The sequence below is a fragment of the Papio anubis genome, chromosome 1, assembly GCF_008728515.1.
Source record: "Papio anubis isolate 15944 chromosome 1, Panubis1.0, whole genome shotgun sequence".
Taxonomy (NCBI): domain Eukaryota; kingdom Metazoa; phylum Chordata; class Mammalia; order Primates; family Cercopithecidae; genus Papio; species Papio anubis.
This window is the reverse complement of record NC_044976.1, coordinates 110,015,044-110,036,224: the sequence shown is the minus strand read 5'-3', so window position 1 is coordinate 110,036,224 and position 21,181 is coordinate 110,015,044. Positions and strand designations below refer to the sequence as shown.

The 21,181-nt window shown below is 37.9% G+C and overlaps 1 protein-coding gene across 3 annotated transcripts in view; it reads right to left on the bottom strand.

The window, feature by feature from the left end:
- Positions 1 to 14,641, bottom strand: part of RAP1A (RAP1A, member of RAS oncogene family) — a 49,932-nt gene extending 35,291 nt beyond the window's left edge. For 2 of the 3 annotated variants that reach the window (XM_009215324.4, XM_021926495.2), the window contains exon 1: positions 14,084 to 14,641. The gene's annotated coding sequence lies outside the window, so the exon portion shown is untranslated. Of the gene's footprint in view, positions 1 to 6,498; positions 6,529 to 14,083 lie in introns of those variants that run through there. The other variant, XM_009215321.4, reaches the window with a different exon arrangement.
- Positions 14,642 to 21,181: the final 6,540 nt, after the last annotated feature.

Here is a 21,181-nt window from a genome sequence, read left to right as displayed (position 1 = left end):
GTTATAGTGACAGAAAGCTGTTTGGAGCCAGTGGTGTGGCACAGGGGCAATAGCTACAAAGGAGCATGAGGATACTTTTTGGGGTGATGAGAGTGATCTGTATCTTGATTGTGGTAAAGTTGCATAGGCATATTTATTTACCAAAACTTACTGAATATCTAAAATAGATACATTTTATTACATGTAAATCACAGCTTAAAAAGTTAATTTATTTCAATGGCAGAAAGAGAGAAATTTCTCAGAATAGCAGTTACATACTGATATGGTTTGGCTCTGTGTCCCCACCCAAATCTCACCTTGAATTATTTATTTAGGAAATTTCTCAGAATATCAGTTACATACCAATATGCTTGGGCTCTGTGTCCCCACCCAAATCTCACCCTGAATTATTTATGTATTTATTTTTTATTTTTGAGACAGAGTCTCTCTCTGTCACCCAGGCTGGAGTACAGTGGTGCAATCTCGGCTCACTGCAACCTCCGCCTCCCAGGTTCAAGTGATTCTCCTGCCTGTCTCCCGAGTAGCTGGGAATACAGGCGCCCACTACCATGCCTGGCTAATTTCTGTATTTTTAGTAGAGATGGGGTTTCACCATGTTGGCCAGGCTGGTCTCGATCTCCTGACCTCATGATCCGCCCATCCTCGGCCTCCCAGAGTGCTGAGACCACAGGCATGAGTCACCGCACCCAGCCTCACCTTAAATTTAATAATCCCCACGTGCCAAGGGCAGGGCTAGGTGGGGATAACTGAATCATGCGGGCAGTTGCTCCTATACTGTTCTCATGGTAGTGAATAAGTCTCACCAGATCTGATGGTTTGATAAGGGGAAACCTGTTTTACTTGATTCTCATTCTCTCTTTGCCTACTGCCATCCATGTAAGATGGGACTTGCTCTTCTTTGTCTTCTGCCATGATTGTGAGGCTTCCGCAGCCACATGGAACTCAAAGTCCAATTAAATCTCTTTCTTTGTATATTGCCCAGTCTCAGGTATGTCTTTATCAGCAGCGTGAAAATGAACTAATACACATACATAGTGAGGACATTATAAAGGAGACATAATGGCAAATATTGTTATTCTGAATCAAGCATTTGCAAAGTATTTTCTAGGTAGCAGTTCTGTACTAGGTGTCAAGGAAATAAAAATGAAAAGTATGTGTTTTCTATCCTCAAGGAACTTATAAAGGAGAAAGAAACAAATAACTACAAAACAATGGGAATAAAGCTGGTGCAAGACAAAATTAATGGGCTGGGGAAGGATGGACGAACACAGGAGACTCCAGGACAGTTGTTTTAATTTTGACTAGCTCATTTGAAGAGCTCAGTAAAAAACTGAATAGGAATATTCCAGCTATAATGCTTAGAAGGACATTCCAAGCAAAGGAAACAGCTTAAGCAAATACACTAAAGAATTAAATACACATCCTCTCCAGTACCTGTTGTTTCCTCACTTTTTAATGACTGCCATTCTAACTGGTGTGAGATGGTATTTCATTGTGGTTTTGATTTGCATTTCTCTGATGGCCAGTGATGACGAGCATTTTTTCATGTGTCTGCTGGCTGTATGCATGTCTTCTTTTGAGAAATGTCTGTTCATATCCTTTGCCCACTTTTTGATGGGGTTGTTTTTTTCTTGTAAATTTGTTTGAGTTCTTTGAACACTTTTACACTGTTGGTGGGATTGTAAACTAGTTCAACCATTATGGAAAACAGTATGGCGATTCCTCAAGGATCTAGAACTAGAAGTACCATATGACCCAGCCATCCCACTACTGGGTATATACCCAAAGGATTATAAATCATGCTGCTATAAAGACACATGCACACGTACGTTCACTGCGGCACTATTCACAATAGCAAAGACTTGGAATCAACCCAAATGTCCATCAGTGACAGACTGGATTAAGAAAATGTGGCACATATACACCATGGAATACTATGCAGCCATAAAAAAGGATGAGTTTGTGTCCTTTGTAGGGACATGGATGCAGCTGGAAACCATCATTCTCAGCAAACTATCGCAAGAACAGAAAACCAAACACCGCATGTTCTCACTCATAGGTGGGAACTGAACAATGAGATCATTTGGACTCGGGAAGGGGAACATCACACACCGGGGCCTATTATGGGGAGGGGGAAAGGGGGAGGGATTGCATTGGGAGTTATACCTGATGTAAATGACAAGTTGATGGGTGCTGATGAGTTGATGGGTGCAGCACACCAACATGGCACAAGTATACATATGTAACAAACCTTCACGTTATGCACATGTACCCTAGAACTTAAATTAAAAAAAAAAAAAAATTAAATACAAAAGATCTAGGGATACTACATAGCTCGGCATTTGTCATGTTAAAGAGCTTATATTTTATCTAGTAAGTAATGGGGAGAAGACAAAGTGATTTAAAAAAAATTAATATGATGAGATTTGTATTCTGGAAAAACAACTGGCAGGATGCAAAATGGACTGAAGAAAGGAGACTAGAGGCAGGAAGAATAGCTAGGAAGCTACTGCAATAGCTCCAGTGCGAGATGACACGGGCCTGTACCGGAGCACTAGGGCTGAAGAGGGGCAATACTTTTCTGAGGATAAAACTGACAGGACTCCATAACTGATAAGAAGCTACTAAGAGGAATGAAGAAGACTCAGTGATAACTCCTAGGTATCTAGCTTGAGCAAGTAAGTGGTTGATAGCCTACCTCCAATTAAGACAGGAAACACAAAAGGAGGTTTAAAAAGAAAGATATTACTTTCTTCCAAAAATTAACTGTGAGATTCCTATGGGAAGAACAGGTAAGGATATCTGATAGATATTTTAAAAGCCAACTCTGGAGGTTCTGTAGAAACCAATGGACTAGAAGTACAGATTTGGGAGTCAATGCTGGTCAAGATGGTAGCATTGAAGCCATAGCAGTGGATGAGGTCAATCAATGAGAAAGAGAAGCAAGGTAAGAACTGGGTGAGCCTTTAAAAATAACCACATTTTTGAAAATATAGAGTGAGGTGGGAGAGGTTTGTGTTGGGCACTAGGCATCTTATACCTCTATCTGGATTAGGTGATTCCATTCCATGGGGAAAAAAAAAATGGTTTCATTTCCATAAAAAGAAAAATACTGACAGCTAAACACAAGAGCATATATTTCACATAAAAGGATGCCCACATCCCTAGCCCCTTTCCAGGCCTCTTAAGTCTGGGGATCGCTGTCATTTTAACAAGATGTGAATTCACCGTCTCTCTAATCCAAAAATGCATCTTTCAAGACAGAATCCTAATATAACAAGGATCATTTATATTCCCCAAATGCCTCCAGCTTTTCTAGGGCAACAGAAACTGGGGAAAGAACTCAGAGATGGTCATATTATTTTGGGTATTCTGCAACAACAAAATATTTGGCCACTGTTCCTCAACTAAAATGGCAAGACATTCAAGTTCCAAAGCCATTTTTCACAGAGTATGTATAGAAAATTTTATCTACACCTAACAAATGCCATGGGTCATGAATGTATACACACAGGCACACTCACAAATATAATAATCAAATAGCTCACACAAGAAAGCATACACACAAATGAATTCCCAATAAGAATGTAAGTTAATTTTTCTTTCTAAGGGGAATTAGTTCTAACTCATTACTGCCAAGTTAGAAAACCTCTATGTTCTTCCAAGCAAATCCCATGCCTTTTTATGGAAATCTCTTGTGCCCTGCACTCCCAACACAGCACCAGAAAATTTCTTACTCTGGTTAAGATTCCCTGACAAATATGGAAGATAGGAATAAACATTACACTATGTTTAAATTTTAAGTCAATTTTGAGTCCCTAACATTATGGTCCAAGTTATAACCTAACTCTTCATTTTTCCTTCAGGAAGCCTACTTCTAATATTTACAAAAATAAAATGACTTGATTGTCTTTGTGAAGCAAACTGATCCCAACTTTGTTGTTTTCTGCAATTTTTAACATAAATGAATGCATTATAGACAAAAGTTTCTCCTGTAGAAATGAACTTATGAAACAAAATTCATTAAAGGAAATTTAGTGATTAGAAATTTTGGAGAAAAATTTTTTACATTAACGAACAGTGAAGATAGTTTCTTAAGCAGTATATTGTTGTTTATCTTTAAATATTTACAGGGATCATAAATATTTAAAACTGACAACTCACCACAACATGCTGGTGGGGAGGGGAGTGAATATGGAAATCATGGTAAGATTTAACTTTCCAAAACAAAGGACAATGCTCTTCAGAGTACATCATAAGAAAAACTGAACTTTTTGGTAATATGAAATCACATAAATATACCAATACACAAACCAGAGAGAGCTGAACAAAAGAACAGACAGATGGAATGTATGAAAGAAAGAGGTAAAGAGGACAGACCCAGAGGTTTCACCAGCTATCTGATGCAAGTGTAGAAAGAACACCAGACCCAAAGTAACAATAGAATAACATTTCCAGAGATAAACTTAGAAAAGTTAGGAATCATCAGATTCAAATACCCAATGAATGCCAAACACTGTGGGAAGAGGAAAGAAAAAAGATTCTTGTACCTGAACATATTGTAGTTAAAATTCCAAACTACTGGCCGGGCGCGGTGGCTCAAGCCTGTAATCCCAGCACTTTGGGAGGCCGAGACGGGTGGATCACGAGGTCAGGAGATCAAGACCATCCTGGCGAACACGGTGAAACCCCGTCTCTACTAAAAAATACAAAAAACTAGCCGGGCGAGATGGCGGGCGCCTGTAGTCCCAGCAACTTGGGAGGCTGACGCAGGAGAATGGCGTGAACCCGGGAGGCGGAGCTTGCAGTGAGCTGAGATCTGGCCACTGCACTCCAGCCTGGGCGGCAGAGCGAGACTCCGACTCAAAAAAAAAAAAAAAAAAAAAAAAAAAATTCCAAACTACTAAACATGAAGACAAAATCCTAAAAAGCTTGTAGAAAGAAAAAACATATTCCCCTCCTCTTGAATATAGGCAGGGTTAGCAACGAACAAAATCCAGCCAACATGGTGCTATCTGAATTCTTAAGCTAGGTTAGAAAAAGTATCAGAGCTTCCTCCTGAATTTTTTCTCTTTGGGGATACGTATCTATGGAGTCCTAAGTGTTAGGCTGCCGTGCAGTCACCACTTTGGAGAGACCACAGAGAAAGACATGGTTGCCGGAGTCCCAGCTGTTTCTGTCTTCCTACATCTGTGACTAATAAAGGCTTCAAGATGATCCCAGACAGCAACCATCTTACTGCAACATTATGAGAGACTTAGATTCACCCAGCTGAGCTACTCCCCAATTTCATACCCAAGACATTTTGAATTTCTTGCAGTGTACTAAAAAACAATCTCAAAGAAACAAAGAAAGATCAACAAACTGAAAATAAATGGAAAGATGTCAGACAATCCATGTATATAAATATGTTAATATTAATTTACATTAACAGCACTCAATAGAAAAATAAAATTTAAATATAAATCAAAGCACACAAAGCAAAACTTGACAGAATGGGAATCGTGAATAGAATTTAACAGAGCTTACTCAGTAAATGATAGAAAGGAAAGACAAAACCAGGAAGGAGATATAGAAGATTTGAGCAGATAAAGAATCAACTTAACCTAACAGACATATAGAACACCACACCCAACAACTGCAAACTATACATCCTTTTCCAGTGTACATGGATAATTTACTAGAATAGACCATGCTGAGCCATAAATCAAGTCTCAAGAAATTTCAATGAACTGAAATCATACAGAGTGTAATTTCTAACCAACATGAAATTAAACTAGAAATCAGCATAAAAATACAACACATTATCCCCAAATGTTTGTAAATTAAACAGAATTCTAAATAACCCATGGGGGAAGAAAGAAATCAAGATGGAAATTAAACAATTTCAATTAAATAATAATTAAAATGTAACATATAAAAAATTACTGGAGCTGGCAGGGCATGGTGGCTCACTCCTGTAATCCCAGCACTTTTGGAGGCCAAGACAGGTGGATCACTTCAGGTCAGGAGTTCAAGACTAGCCTGGCCAACATGGTGAACCCTGTCTCCACTGAAAATACAGAAATTAGCCAGGTGTGGTAGCATGCGCCTGTAATCCCAGCCATCTGGGAGGATGAGACACAAGACTCACTTGAACCAGGGAGGCGGAGGTTGCAGTGAGCCGAGCCGAGATCACGCCACTGCACTACAACCTAGGGGAAGGACGGACGGACGGACGGACGGACGGACGGAAGGAAGGAAGGAAGGAAGGAAGGAAGGAAGGAAGGGAAAATAGTATACTTGACTTACATGAGGCAAATTTTTTATGAAGAGCTGATTTTGTGTTTTCTTGTTTTAAATGCTGAAGTCAGTATTTAAAAACAACAGAATTCCTGAAATACAGTAACTTTCATTTGTGGAAATCTACTCTAAAAACATATCTAGATATGGACATCTAGCCCTTTGAATTCTATCCTCACACAACAGTATGTTTCAGCTGGGCGTGGTGGCTCTCACCTTTGAGGCTGAAGGGTCGCTTGAGTCCAGGAGTTCTATGGTGCAGGGAACTGTGACTGCACCACTGTACTCCAGCCAGCCTGGGTGACAGAGTAAGACCCTGACTCTTAAAAAGAAAAAAAAAAAAACAGACAAATTCATTTCTGGGTAATCTAATTGTTCAGAAACTTCTTTACACGACTGTTTCTTGGTATTGGCTACTTACTGGGTGGTTTCAGCTCTGCTCGCCCATGTAAACAAAAGAAAGAGAATTCCTCTTCTATTATACACTCCTTTAAGTATCTGAAGATAGTTATTTTCCTCACTTCTTTTTCCATAAACAGTCTCCTTTTTCAAATAATAAAGTTTCAAACTCTATTATCATTCTAGTCTCCTCTGCAAAAGCTTCAGTTCTCTCTCTTAAAAGCAATGCAGGCCGGGCGCGGTGGCTCAAGCCTGTAATCCCAGCACTTTGGGAGGCCAAGACGGGCGGATCACGAGGTCAGGAGATCGAGACCATCCTGGCTAACACAGTGAAACCCCGTCTCTACTAAAAATACAAAACTTGGCCGGGCGAGGGTGGCCGAGAGCCTGTAGTCCCCAGCTACTTTCGGGAGGCTGAGGCAGGAGATAAAGTGAACCGGAGGCCGGAGGCTTGCAGTGAGCTGAGATCCGACCCACTGCACTCCAGCCTGGGTGACAGAGCGAGACTCCGTCTCAAAAAAAAAAAAAAAAAAGTAATGCATACTTAATTAGCACAATTAGAAGATATTACTAAAGGAAGCATAAGAAAAAAGAGCAGTCTGAAAATCTCAATGCAGGCTACTTTAAACTTCTACCTGCCTGTTTCTTTGGGTGTTTCCCTTAATATTTCCAAATAAAATTCATACTGGAATCTCTTCATTTTTGCATTTGGATATTGCTATCATATAGATGAGAATTTTAGCTCTCTTAACACACAGCAAAGTAGTATATTAAGATTACATTTCTTTTATCATATAATTTGTGTTTATTCTGGAATTATCAACATAATTTCCCACCCTGTCAAATCGGCCAGATAATCTATCGATTTCATTCCCTTCTCTCCCCACCCTCCAAAAAATTCTTTTTGGATCTTCTATAATCTGTATCAGTTGCTCCCTAGGTCTGTAAATATTTGTCAACCTAGGACTTTCTTATGTACTAGTTTAGAACTATAATATTTACAAAAGTGCTACCACTATTTGCTACCAGTCCTCCAGAAAACAAGGGGCTTGCCCTGGTACATCCATGTCTTGCCTCAGTACACTATTTAGTTCACTGAACAGTATGAATATATAATATAAAGCTCATGAGAATTTTAAGAGAAAGAAACACTGAATTATGGATCATTCTCAGTACTGTGCCATCACTTTTTGGTACAAGCACCAAAAACTTACTAGTAATACTTTTTTAAAAAACACTTTTAAAAATACAAGGTTTCCACAATTTCTCAGGTTTACGCATTTCCCCTCTTCTTCCTTAGGCATTAAAAGGGAACACATATTCTACTGTTTTAAAGAAATGTATCCATATCTACACATCCCCAAATAAATCTTTACCACAATCTTTAGTAAAGTATGACTGATTCATTGCACCTTTGTAATTCTCCAAATATTCAAGTAAAGGATTAAAATATTTAATCCAACCATCTCACATATTCAAGAGTAAAATTTTTGGCAAGTTTGACAAGTGGTCTTGATAGGCTTGATATACTATTATGACAACAGATACAATAATCTACCATTTGAAATTATTCCCTGAACAAAAATGTGTTAGTGTATGCACTTTTCTCTCTTTGTAAAAATCTGCCACATTTTTAGTTATATCTCCTTTTTCATTTGTATTGTTTATCTCTGCCCTTCCTCTTCTACTTTTGGTCAATTTTACCAGGTTTGTTACTTTTACTAGTCTTTTTCCAAAAAAACCAACTTTGGCTGTGTTGATGTTTCATTGTAGACCTCTTTTCTATTTCTTTAATTTCTGCTTTTATGTTTATTATTAATTTCCTTTCTTTAGTTTATTCTAATGCTTTTCCAACTTACGTTGGATACCTGCCTCAATAATTGCAGCCATTTTTGTTTTTGTTTTTGTTTTTTTTTTTGAAACAGAGTCTCAACTCTGTCACCTAGGCTGGAGTGCAGTGGCATGATCTTGGCTCACTGTAAACTCTGCCTCCTGAGCTCAAGCAATCCTCCCACTTCAGCCTCTAGAGTAGCTGGGACTACAGGTGCATGCCACCACGTCCGGCTACATTTTTTGTATTTTTGATAGAGACAGGGTTTTTGCCATCTTGCCCAGGCGGGTCTCGAACTCCTGGTCTCAAGCTATCCACCCACCTCGGCCTCCCAAGGTGCTGGGATTACTGGAATGCTTAAATGAGCCTGGGCCCATTTTTCTTTCCTAATTAATATCTCAGATCCTCCATTAGGGGTCACTTTCCTTCTACCTAAAGTATATCTTTTGGAATGTTTCTTACTGCTGTACAAGTGGTGAGAACAAAAAAAAAACTCCCAGTTTTATTTATCTGAAAACTTTGCTTCACTCTTCAAAGATATTTTAGCTTTAATAGTTATTTACTCTGAGTACACTGTAGTTACTATTCTACTGTCTTCTGATTTCTACTTTCCTTTCAATAAGTCAGCTGCTAGCCTAATTGCAGAGCTTTTGAAAGTGATCTGTCTTGTCCTTCTGGTTATTTTTGAGATCTCTGATCATCCGCAAATTTAACTATGAAGACTTTAGGTTTAGATTTCTATTTACTCTGCTTAGGATTTATTTGACTTCTTGAATTTGTATCTTTTTGCAGTTTTGAAAATTCTAATTGAAATCTCCTTAAATACTGTATCTACTTGGCTTTTCCTCATATCTGAAATTCTAGTTATTAGACCTTTTCATGCTCTTCTTGGAATAGTCAAGACGTAGACAAGGCTGCTGTTAATAAGAGACTCAAAAGTGGCTTAACCAAATTCAGGGTTATTTTCCTTTCACAGGACAGTCTAGTTTGGCAGCTAGGCAGTCTGAGACAGCCAAGCTCTTATGTCTTATTGCTCCATCATCCTTAAGAGTATTGCCGTCTTCTACAGAGGGAAAAGCATCTCATCGCCACGTTTACATTCCAGTTCACAGAAAGGAAGAAAGAGAAAGAAAATGGCATATCCCCTTTCCTCTTACAGGCATGACCTAGAAGTTACACGTATTTCAATTTGCATCCCAAATTACCAAAGCCTTGTCACATAGTCAAACCTTACTATCAGGAAGGCAATGAAATGGAAGTTTTAGCTAGGCAACAGAGCATCCAACTAATATATCCACTACTTATTAGACACAGAATGGTATCAGGGAAAACTCGCAATTTAGGCTATGGTTGTCCAATTTTCTTTTCTTTTTACAAATTTTCCATTTCTGTCTCTTTTATTTGGTTAACTTTGGTTTCATTCTGTTGCCCAGGCTGGAGTGCAGTGGCACAGTTCACTGCAGCCTTGACCTCCTAGACTCAAGGGATCCTCATACCTCAACCTCCCAAGTAGCTGGGACTACAGGCACAAACCACCATGCCCAGCTAATTTTTGTATTTTTTTGTAGAGATGGGATTTCACCACGTTGCCCAGGCTGGTCTCGAATTCCTTGGGCTTAAGTGATCCACCTGCTTGGCCTCCCAAAGTGCTGGGATTACAGATGTGCGTCACTGTGCCTAGTCCACATATTTCATTTCTGAAAGTTCTCCCCTCACCCACAAAAAAGCTATTTGTAACTTCTCGTAATCTCATTATCTTTCTCAGTATAGTAAAATGGTTAAAAGCCTGACTTTAGGACCCATACTGCCTGGCTAGAATCCTGGTTCTACCACTTTACTAACCTTGGTCAAGTTATATCCCCATTCTGTGCTTCATTCCTTCACCTGTAAAATGGGGATGATAATAATCCCTACTTTAGAGTTTTGTGAGGATTAATTAACACGTAAAGTACTGGAACAGTTCAAGGTTCCAACTGACAGCTACAAAATGTTAGCTATCATAATCCCACCATTCTTATATTTTTAATCTTTACCTTGCTAAACACACTGATTTTAAATTCCTGTCTAATAATTCCAAAATATGAAGTGAATGGGAGTCCAATTCAGTTGTCTGTTATCTTGGCTAGTCCATATTTTCAGTGTCTTTTTCTTTTAGAGTTCTGTGATATTTTATTGTGATGTGCATTTGCTTCTGCCAAGTGCCTGGGGTTACTAGTGACCAGAATTACTTTGAATCACAGTCAAATTTTAAGATATTTTTGGGCTAACCCAAAAACTGCGATTTAGATATGGAAACATAAAGGCTAGGGTGCAACTATAAAATGTCAAAGAATAACAACCCCCAAACTTGCACCACCACTTCAACTTAGTGCCAACATTTGCGACAGTCTAGTTTCCTTGGAGTTGGCAGGAAGAGGCGTGGGGAGGGGTGCACAGACACTCGGTGGGATGCCTCCTCATAGACTGAGCTTAGTCTCCTATCCTCTTATGTCTGCAAAGGCAATGAAACCATAAGCCCAGGTTTGCTAGTTCAGTAGGTGCCATCAAGCCAAAAATAGGCTCTGAGTGCTGGTTCTAGCTTTCACTTACTTTTTAGCCTTTGAGCATGTCTCATAAATGTCAGTTCCTTGATATTGTTCCTTTAGGTTTACAGTTGTAAAAGGGACCTTCATTTAAAAAATCTTACATGGCCAATATGCACATCTTCACAAGTGAGAAGTCATAAACCTACATTTTTTTTTTTTTTTTGAGATGGAGTCTTGCTCTTTTTGCCCAGGCTGGAGTGCGATGGTGCGATCTTGGCTCACTGCAACCTCCGCCTCCCAGGTTCAAGAAATTCTCCCGCCTCAGCCTCCCAAGAACTGGAATTATAGGTGCAGGCCACCATGCCCAGCTAATTTGTATTTTTAGTAGAGACAGAGTTTCGCCATGTTAGCCAGGCTGGTCTCGAACTGACGTCAAGTGATCCGGCCGCCTCGGCCTCCCAAAGTGCTAGGATTACAGGAGTGAGCCACTGCGCCCAGCCATGACCCTATACGTGATGAAAACATTTCTTTATAATATTCTCAACATAAAATTATGAATATTAGTTTGTTATCAAGAATATAATCTATAATAGTGTGATAATTTAATCACAGAATACTACTTTGTATTTTCTATCACCATTTTTTTAAAGAATAGAGAAACAGGAGAGGAGGGTAGGAGTGTCAGAATCACCTGGGCAAAGAACCACTACCCTCCAGGCAAAGAATCTGTCAGTTCCTTTTCTTTTCCACTACATGACTCTAGTCTAAGCAACCTCCTGGGACTACTGAAATAGCCTCTTAACTGGTCCATTGTTGCTCACTTGGGTTCCTCTACATTGCAGCCAGAATGGTCTTTTCAAAACAGAAAATTGAATGATTTCATTTTGCTCATAGGGTAAAGATTAAACTCCAAGTCCTCAAAGCTCCTAATGATTTGGCCTGTATCCACTTCGTCTTGCTCCATATCCCTATTTACTCTCTATGACAGTCACACTGGCCATCTTTCAGTTTCTTAAACCTGATATGCTCCCTTCTGCCACAGGGCTTTTGCAGAAGCTATTCCCTTTGCCTGCAATGACTTCTTCCTTCTCCACTTAGTTAATAATGCCTGCTCTTTTCCTTGGACCTGAGCACAAGTATTAATTCCATAAGATATCCTTCCCTGACCCCTTTGAGTCAAAACTTTATATACTCTTACAGTATTGGACATTTTTCCTAAGCAATACTGATCACAGATGCAAATCAATGCTTTCTGTAAATCTCTGTGATTTACCTAAATTAGACTGTTGAATATCATACAAATTATTTGCCACATGTAATAATCTCAGAATTACTGTTAAAACCTAATTTACATTCTATTTTTAGAATATCTGCAATGTGATCTGAGTTCTTACATTCAATGACTACCATATTGTTATACACAAGGAGTTTTTAATCTAATTCTTTATTAAAAAAACAGTCTAAGACAGATTGTTTCAATGATTCCAGATTTTACGTATGGAAACTAATAAATACATGCACATATGGAAACTAATAAACACATGCACATGTTGCATGGCTGAGTGTTGCCACATAGAACTGTACAAATAATCCCTAAATGACAGTTTTTGCAGTATTAGTATAAATACTTAATTTGAGAAGAGAGTCATGATTCTGAATTTTTTTCTGAAAGATAACTAAGTAAACATTTTTGTGAAATTCAAATATAATAGCTTTGTTTACCCTACTGTGAATTTTCATGTCATGAGGCAAACAACACTTGTACTGTTTTGAAGACTTCAACAAAAGATTATACAAAATTACATCTTTCCTGTATGCTTTGTCTCAATGCATTAAAAAAAAATTCTCCCTTTGTTGATTCAGTTTAAACTGTCAGTCATCAAGGTTACATAGGTCATCAGATCGAGCCATCTTCTCTCTTCAGAGAAACAAGTATTTTAGAAACAAATGAAAATACTTTCAAGACAAACCCAAAGGTTACTAAAATTGTTACTTTAAACCATTTTAAATCTCCAAAGTAAAATATATTCTTCATATTAAAATGATTTAAAAGAAAGAGATGGTCTCTTTTGGCTATAACTTTTCCTCCTAAATGTTTAATACTGGGAATGCCTCTAATTACCAGAATAAGGGGGGAATATCACGGTATCCAAAAATATCCTATACTCTGTGCCTTTAGAAACTACATGTGCTCTTGGATCCATGAGCTGTCAAAAAAACAGTGAATGCGTATCCTGTTTTAGCAACATAGCAAATGATCAAAAGCACATCACCAGTAAATGTTTGACTAAGGGAAATGAAAATGAAAGACTGCTTTTTACATGTATTACCATCTACTTAAATGAATATTCTTCAGTAACTATTAATCATTGCAGACAAAACATTTGTAAACCATGCAGAAAAATTTTAAGGCCATGACTAATACTTTCTAGGTTGACCAAAATACATTATTTTCCTTAAAAGATACATTTGGCCAGGTGTACTAAATTATGCCAAGTATAGTTAAGTATACCAATTCTGGAATCTTGATAGATACATTTCCATAAATAGAGGTATTTACTCTTAACTTTATTCCCTTAACAGCACTGCCACATAAACTATATATGACCAAAACTAAAGCATGCCAAAGCTAATGAAAGAGTATGAATTTGGAGTAATTGTAAGCAAAAATGCATAATTATAACTAAAGTTTCTGGTATCTTTGTTTTTTAGACTATTATCCAGCTAAAATGTTATAACCTTTTCTTGAAGGGAAAGTAAAAACATGTAACCAACTAAATTTTATATATCATTCTGTCACTTACAAAGCTCTTTCGAAACTTTTTATATTTTAGGTAATCAAAACCAAAACTATATGTCATTAACCTCACTATAAAGAAACATACAAGGCTTAACTTAGATTCAATGACTTAAGCATAAAGTAATTAGGAAGCTGTATTCAAACCTATGTCTCTAGATTTTAAATGTTGCTCTCTTTTGAATATATTATGCTGTTATATAACAACAACACAACAACAATAATGACAAACATTTACTGAGTGCTTACCATGTGCCAGGAAGTGCTGTAAGAAATCCTCACAATAAGCTTACGAGGCAGATACTAGAATATCCCCAAAGTCACATATCTAGGAAGAAAAGCCACGATTTAAACTCAGGCAATCTGCTTTCAGGGTTCACAATCTAACATGCTAAATTGCCTGTATTCATTCATGTACATAAACTTGTATATGCATAGAATACCTTTGGGAAGGAAGCTGAGGAATGATGGGACATGGAAAGAAAAGACATTTTTCTCTGTGTACTTTGTATGTATTTCTCGAAACCCAGGGAGAGGAAGGGGGTGTAGGTAGACAGAATGTTATAGACATGGAATTCCAGAAAAAAGGCAGAGATTCAAGAAACTCTGTGATCTGTGATGATCTAATGGAAAAACTATATTTTTAAAAAAGTCTAGGTGGCCTGAGCATTTACTGTGAAAGGCTGAGACAGGAAAGGACTTAGTACGTGTGTGTGTGTGTGTGTGTGTGTGTGTGTGTGTGTGTGTGTGTGTGTGTTTGGAGACGGAGTCTCACTTTGTCGCCCAGGCTGGAGTGCAGTGGCGCAATCTCAGCTTATGGCAACCTCCGCCTCCTTGGTTCAAGCGATTCTTCAGCATTAGCCTCCCAAGTAGCTGGGACTACAGGTATGTGCCACCACGCCCAGCTAATTTTTTTGTATTTGTAGTAGACAGAGTTTTACCATGCTGGTCAGGCTGGTATTGAACTCCTGACCTCAGGTGATCCGCCCTCCCTGGCCTCCCAAAGTGCTGGGATTACAGGCGTGAGCCACTGTGCCTGGCCCATATATGGTTTTAAATAGCAGGCTATAAAAGTTCCTCTATGACATCCTATGAACTTGAAACTTTCCTATCAGATGAGAAAAGCCACCTAAGGCTTTTGAACAAGAGTTTGAAGAGAAAAATGAAAGCTCTATGAGTACTCTGTAGATTGCAACAGAGGAATGAAAAACTAGAGAAGGAAGATCAGTTAGGAGGGCAAGGAAGCAAACTTTTTTTTAAAGTGCCTTTTTCTTAGCCTTTAGCAATCTTCAAGGCAGACATTTTCTTCCCTTCAAAATGCAGATAAATTACAGATGCCATTCCTACTGCCCAGAACAATAGTTGGGAAACAGTAGATGCTCAATAAATATTTATTGAATGAAAGAAAAAAAGGGCTGAGCCTGGATTCAAAGCTAGGTTTTATCTAACATTAATGCCTAAGACTTTTTCCACTATATTCGTAATTCAATTAATCCAAGCAATCTTTAAAATCTGGTGAGATCCTTTAGGTAGGGAGCTAATCTTAAAGTAAGGGACATAGTTCTGCAATGTTGCTGTGAACACCAAATTAGATAATGCATATGTAGCACTTAGGAGAGTGCCTGGCAACTGTCCACTTAAAAAAGATACTACTATCACTACTTTATTAACGTAACTAGAGTGTTATTGGTATTCTGAGAAGAATTTTGGAAAGGTAATGTAAGACAAGAATGGAAAGCACTGTCAGATTAGGAACCCCAAATCAGGAGGCAGTATAATCAAATTTATTGATTCTTAACTTTATTGGATTCCTTAATCTAGTAAGTCCAGTTCTTTGAAAAGAATATATACACTGGGGGAAGTGAGGGATGTTGGAGACCAGGGAACCCAAACAAACAACCTCTGATCAAAAACAAAGAGCCTTGGCCAGGCACAGAGGCTCACGCCTGTAATCCCAGCACTTTGGGAGGCCAAGGAGGGTGAATCATGAGGGTCAGGAGATCGCGACCATCCTGGCTGACATGGTGAAACTCCGTCTCTACTAAAAATACAAAAATTAGCTGGGCGTGGTGGCTCTTGCCTGTAATCCCAGCTACTCAGGAGGCTGAGGCAGAAGAATCGCTAGAACCAGGGAGTCAGAGGTTGCAGTGAGCCGAGATCATGCCATTGGGTCCAGCCTGGCACCAGCACGAGATTCCGTCTCAAAACAACAACAACAACAAAAACCAAAGAGCCTTTTGAAGGAATATCTGGGTCCAAAATCAGGATCTATAAGTTATGTTAGCCTGGACAAGTCATTTATCCTCATTAATATTCAACTTCTTTATTTACACAACAAAGCTGGACTAAGATACCTCACTGGTTTCTGATAAGTAAACAATATATTTAATAATATATTTTAGGTAGGAAGCTTAATGCTTTTTTCCTTCCCAAACTAAAGTGAAAAGAGAGAATCAATGTTTTAGTTTATTATAAACACTGCCACATTAGAAAACTACTATTAGAATCCCTGTTTATTAAATCTGTTTGCTCATACAAGAGCTTCAAATCTCTTTAAGGATGGCCAGAGTGTTAATGAGTTTCCTATTCCTGTAAGTGCTATAGTTCTACACAAATTTTTGTTCCCAGAGCTATTAGTTTTGTGAGGAGAAATAACACTTATATAGACACCTCTGTCTTGAAAACAGTCGATTGAGGAACAATCTTAGTCCTGATCAAGTTAATTTTTTCAGATGAGAGAAGGTTGGGAAAAACAAGGAAATCAGTTAAAGTCTTGCCTTCATGAGAGATGAATTAATTCGAACAGGATCTAGAAATGACCATTAAATAATAATTAGCTTAATTAGGAACCTTTGATTTCGTGCCAAATGCTAAGACATACACAAAAAGAGATACATAACTATTTGACTAACAGAATTTCTAGGATTTATTCTGAAGAATTACGTTGGGAAAGCCATTCTACTTTCTTACCATGGAACCAAAAAGAGATCCTCTAAATTGGAAATTGTTTTTCTTTTTCCCCTGAGACGGAGTCTCATTCTGTCGCCCAGGCTGGAGTGCAATAGTGCAATCTCGGCTCACTGAAAGCTCCGCCTTCCGGGTTCAAGTGATTCTCCTGTCTTAGCCTCCTGAGTAGCTGGGATTACAGGCATGTGTCAACACGCCCGGCTAATTTTTTGTATTTTTAGTAGAGACAAGGTTTCACTATGTTGGTCAGGCTGGTCTCAAACTCCTGACCTTGCGATCCCCCCGCCTTGGCCTCCCAAAGTGCTGGGATTACAGGCGTCAGCCACTGTGCCCAGCCCCTAAACTGGAAATCTTAACCTGGCAATCAGGAGTTATGAATCGCTGACCACAGATGTATATAAATAGATTTCTTCAGATAATCAGGTAGTTTCAAACATTCTTTTTGTATGTCCATCAACCATAACAGACTAAATAAGCTACCATCAGCTTACACCTGGATCACTACAATAGCCTCTCATCTGATCTCCCTACATCCAATATTCTCCCCCTCCAATATATTCAAAAGGAAGCTAAAATGAACTTTGTAAAATGACAAATTTAATCACTCAGTGACCTCCTCCAAATCCCTTCAGTTCAGATACTTCAGTGATTTCCCATTTCCCTTAAAGATAAAGACTAAAGATGTTAACATGGCTTACAAGGGTCTGCACAGTTGGGTCCCTAACTGTTATTTCACAACAGTGCTCCCTCTCATTCTCAACACTCCAGCCAACTGGCTCTCTTACATCTTCTCCAATGCGCCATGCACTCTCCTGCCAGAAACAAGTCAGCTGGTAAAGCGTTCCAGAAAACATAAAGCAATGGGGAGATTGTAGTCCATAAGGCATGTAGGTTTATAATCTAGAAAAGAATGATCTTTGAGCAACTAAAGATGATGGGCAGTTAGAGAACACAGTTGGGCAGACATCTGAGGGAAGCAGAAAAGCCTTGAGATGCCAGGTGACTTCAATAAGGAACAAGAAGGGCACTATAATTGGAGGACAATGAGGAAGTCATCAGGAGCTAAATACAGGTTTTTAGGCCATGGTAAGGACTTTAGCTTTTACTTGGTATGCATGGGGGGCCACTGGACAGTTTTGAGCAGAGGATGTCAACTTTCCACTGAAATTTTTAAAAGATCTCTCTGGTTATAAAAGAGAAGGTCAAGGGCAGAATCAGGAAGAACTAGAAGGCAACTGAAATAACACAAGAGATAGGAATGCTGACCAAAGGAGTAGCAGTGGAGGTAGTAAGAATTGGTTAACTTCCACATACGTTTTGAAGACAGGGCCAGAGACAAGTTGGGAGAAAAAAAAAAGGACTGCTAAAAAATAAACAGAGGATAGACACCAAACCACAGACCCAGGAAGTTCAGAGAACACTAACCAAGATAAATGCCAAAACATCTACACCTAGGTATTATTTCAGACTGCACAAAATCAAGGCAGAGAGAAAATGCTGAAAGCCAGAGGGGGGAAGAAACATCTTAACTATAGCAGAACACAGAAGTATTGCATCAGACTTTTCAGAAACCAGGAAAGCAAGAAGAGAGTGAAGTAAAATATTTAAAGTGTTCCCAGAAAAAACCACCAAGTTACAACTCTGTATCAAGTGACACTACCCTCCAAATGAAGGAGAAATGCAGACATTCTCAAAACAAAAATTAAGAGAATTTGTCACCAGCAGACATGACTTGCAAGAAATGTGAAAATTTCTTCAAAAAGAAGGAAAACTACTTAGATGGGAAACTTTACTTCCACTTTTCTTATCCTTTATCAATCTAAACAGATGCAGTTTGTTCAAAATAACTGCAACAAGGTATTAGGTGACCATAGCTTGGTATTATGCAGGTATCAAAATAACTGCAACAAGGTATTAGGTGACCATTCAAGTAAAATGAATGACAGCAATGTTATAAGGGACCAGTGTAAGTAACTGAGAATACTCTGTTTCAAGGTACTTGCACTACACATGAAGTGCTATGTTATATGAAAGTGAGCTTGGATTAGTTGTGAATGTATACTGCAAATTCAAGGGCAACTAGTAAAAAAAAAAGTAAAACCAAGTGTAATCAATACAGTAAGCGAGGAGAAAAAATGAAGTAACATAAAATGTTCAATTGAAACCAGAAAGCAAAAAAAGAAAGAACAAGGGAGGGCAATGAATAGAAAAGAGTAACAAATATGGTAGATACATATTAATCCAACAACAATTAAGGGACTGTCAGGATGGACTAAAAAAACAAGACCCAACTATATGTTGTCTATAAGAAACTCACTTTAAATATAAATACAGTAGACCCCCATTCATAGTTTTGCTTTTTGCAATTTCAGTGACCCACAGTCAACAGGTATCTGAAAAATATTACAGTATTGAGAGAGACTACATTCACATAACTTTTAATAAAGTATACTGTTAGAATTGTTCTATTATTAGGTATTACTGTCAGTCTCTTACTCTAATTTATAAATTAAACTTTATTATAGGTATGTACAGGAAAAAACATAGTACACATAAGGTTTGGTACTATATCTGCAGTTTCAGGCATCCACAGAGGATACTGAAATGTATCCTCCATGGGTAAGTGGGGACTACTGTACACAGATTAAAAGTAAAGAGATGAAGAAAAATATATCATACTAACACTAATAAAAAGAAAGTTAAGAGTAGCTATATTATTCTGAGACAAAGCAGGCTTAAGAGTAAGAGAAGTTATCAGGTATGAAGAAGAGTATTACATAACGATAAAGGCATCGATTCTCTAAGAAGACATAACAATTCTTAATGTGCATGCAACAACAGTGTCGAAATGCATGAGGCAAAAACGGATACCACAAGGAGAAACAGATGAATCCATTACTATGCCTGGAACCCTCAACACCCCTGTGAGTAACTGACAGATCCAGCAGGCAGAAAATCAGTAAGGTTGTAGGTGAACTAAACAACACCATCAATCAATTGGATCTAATCGACATTTACAGAATACAGCCAGGTACTGCATGACATTGTTTTAGTCCGCATTGTTTAGACCGCATATGTGATGGTGGTCCTGTAGGATTATAATGGAGTTGAAAAATTCCTATTGCCTAGTGACATCTTAATGATCCTGAACCAGTGTAGGCCTAGGTGAATATGTGTGTTTGTGTCTTAGTTTTTAACAAAAACGTTTTAAAAGTTAAAAAAAAGTAAAACATTTTAAAAATAGAAAAAAAATAAGGATATAAAGGAAATATTTTTGAACACATGGACAATGTGTCTGTGTTTTAAGCTAAGTGTTATTACAGGAGTCAAAAAGTTTATAAAGTAAAAAAGTTACAGTAAGCTAAGGTTGAATTGAATGATTTACTTTATTTATTTACTTACTTACTTACTTTAGAGACAGGGTCTCGCTCTGTTGCCCAGGCTGGACTGCAGTGGTATGATCATAGCTAGGAGATATGTTGTTAAATGATGTGTGACTGTATTTCTATATATTGGCAAACAAGTGGAAAATAAAAAAAAAAAAATCACTTGCAAAAGTATCTAAAAAGAAATAAGCTACTTAGAGATTAATTTAACAAATTGCCTAATGATATATTTCTCTGAACATATCCCTGTTAAGTGATGTATGACTGTACTTTATCCAACAATGAAAGAATATACACTATTTTCAAGTGCACACAAAACATTTACCAAGACAGACCATATTCTAAATTATAAAGTAAGTCTCAATAAATTTGAAGAAATTTAAATCACACAAAGTATGTTTTCTGACTACTACGGCATTAAATTAGAAACCAGTAACAGAAAGATCAAGAAAATCCCCAAATATTTAGAAACTAAACAACGTATTTCTAAATAATCCATAGTTCAAAGAAGAAATCAAAAGGGAAATTGGTATTTTGAACAGGATGAAAAAGAAAACATATTAAAATTTATAAAATAACCCAGAAATAAATCCCTCACATGTATGGTCAAATGATTTTGAAAATGAGGCCAAGACTATTCAATTGGGAAAGGATGGTCTTTTCAATAAATAGTGCTAGAAAAACTGGATACCCACATGTAAAAGAATGAGTTGGGCCCTCTTCATTGGGCCCACCATAAACAAAAATTGACTCAAAATGGATCAAAGACTAAATGTGAGAGAGCAAAACCATAATATTCTTGGAAGAAAACACAGGAGGAAAGATACATGACAATGGATTTGGCAATGATTGCTTGGATAAATACCAAAAGCACAGGCAACTACAGAAAAAAACAGATAAATTGGACTACAGGTTGAGTATCCCTCTGGGAACAGAAGGGCTTCAGATTTCAAATATTTTCCGATTTTGGAATATCTGTATATACACAATGAGC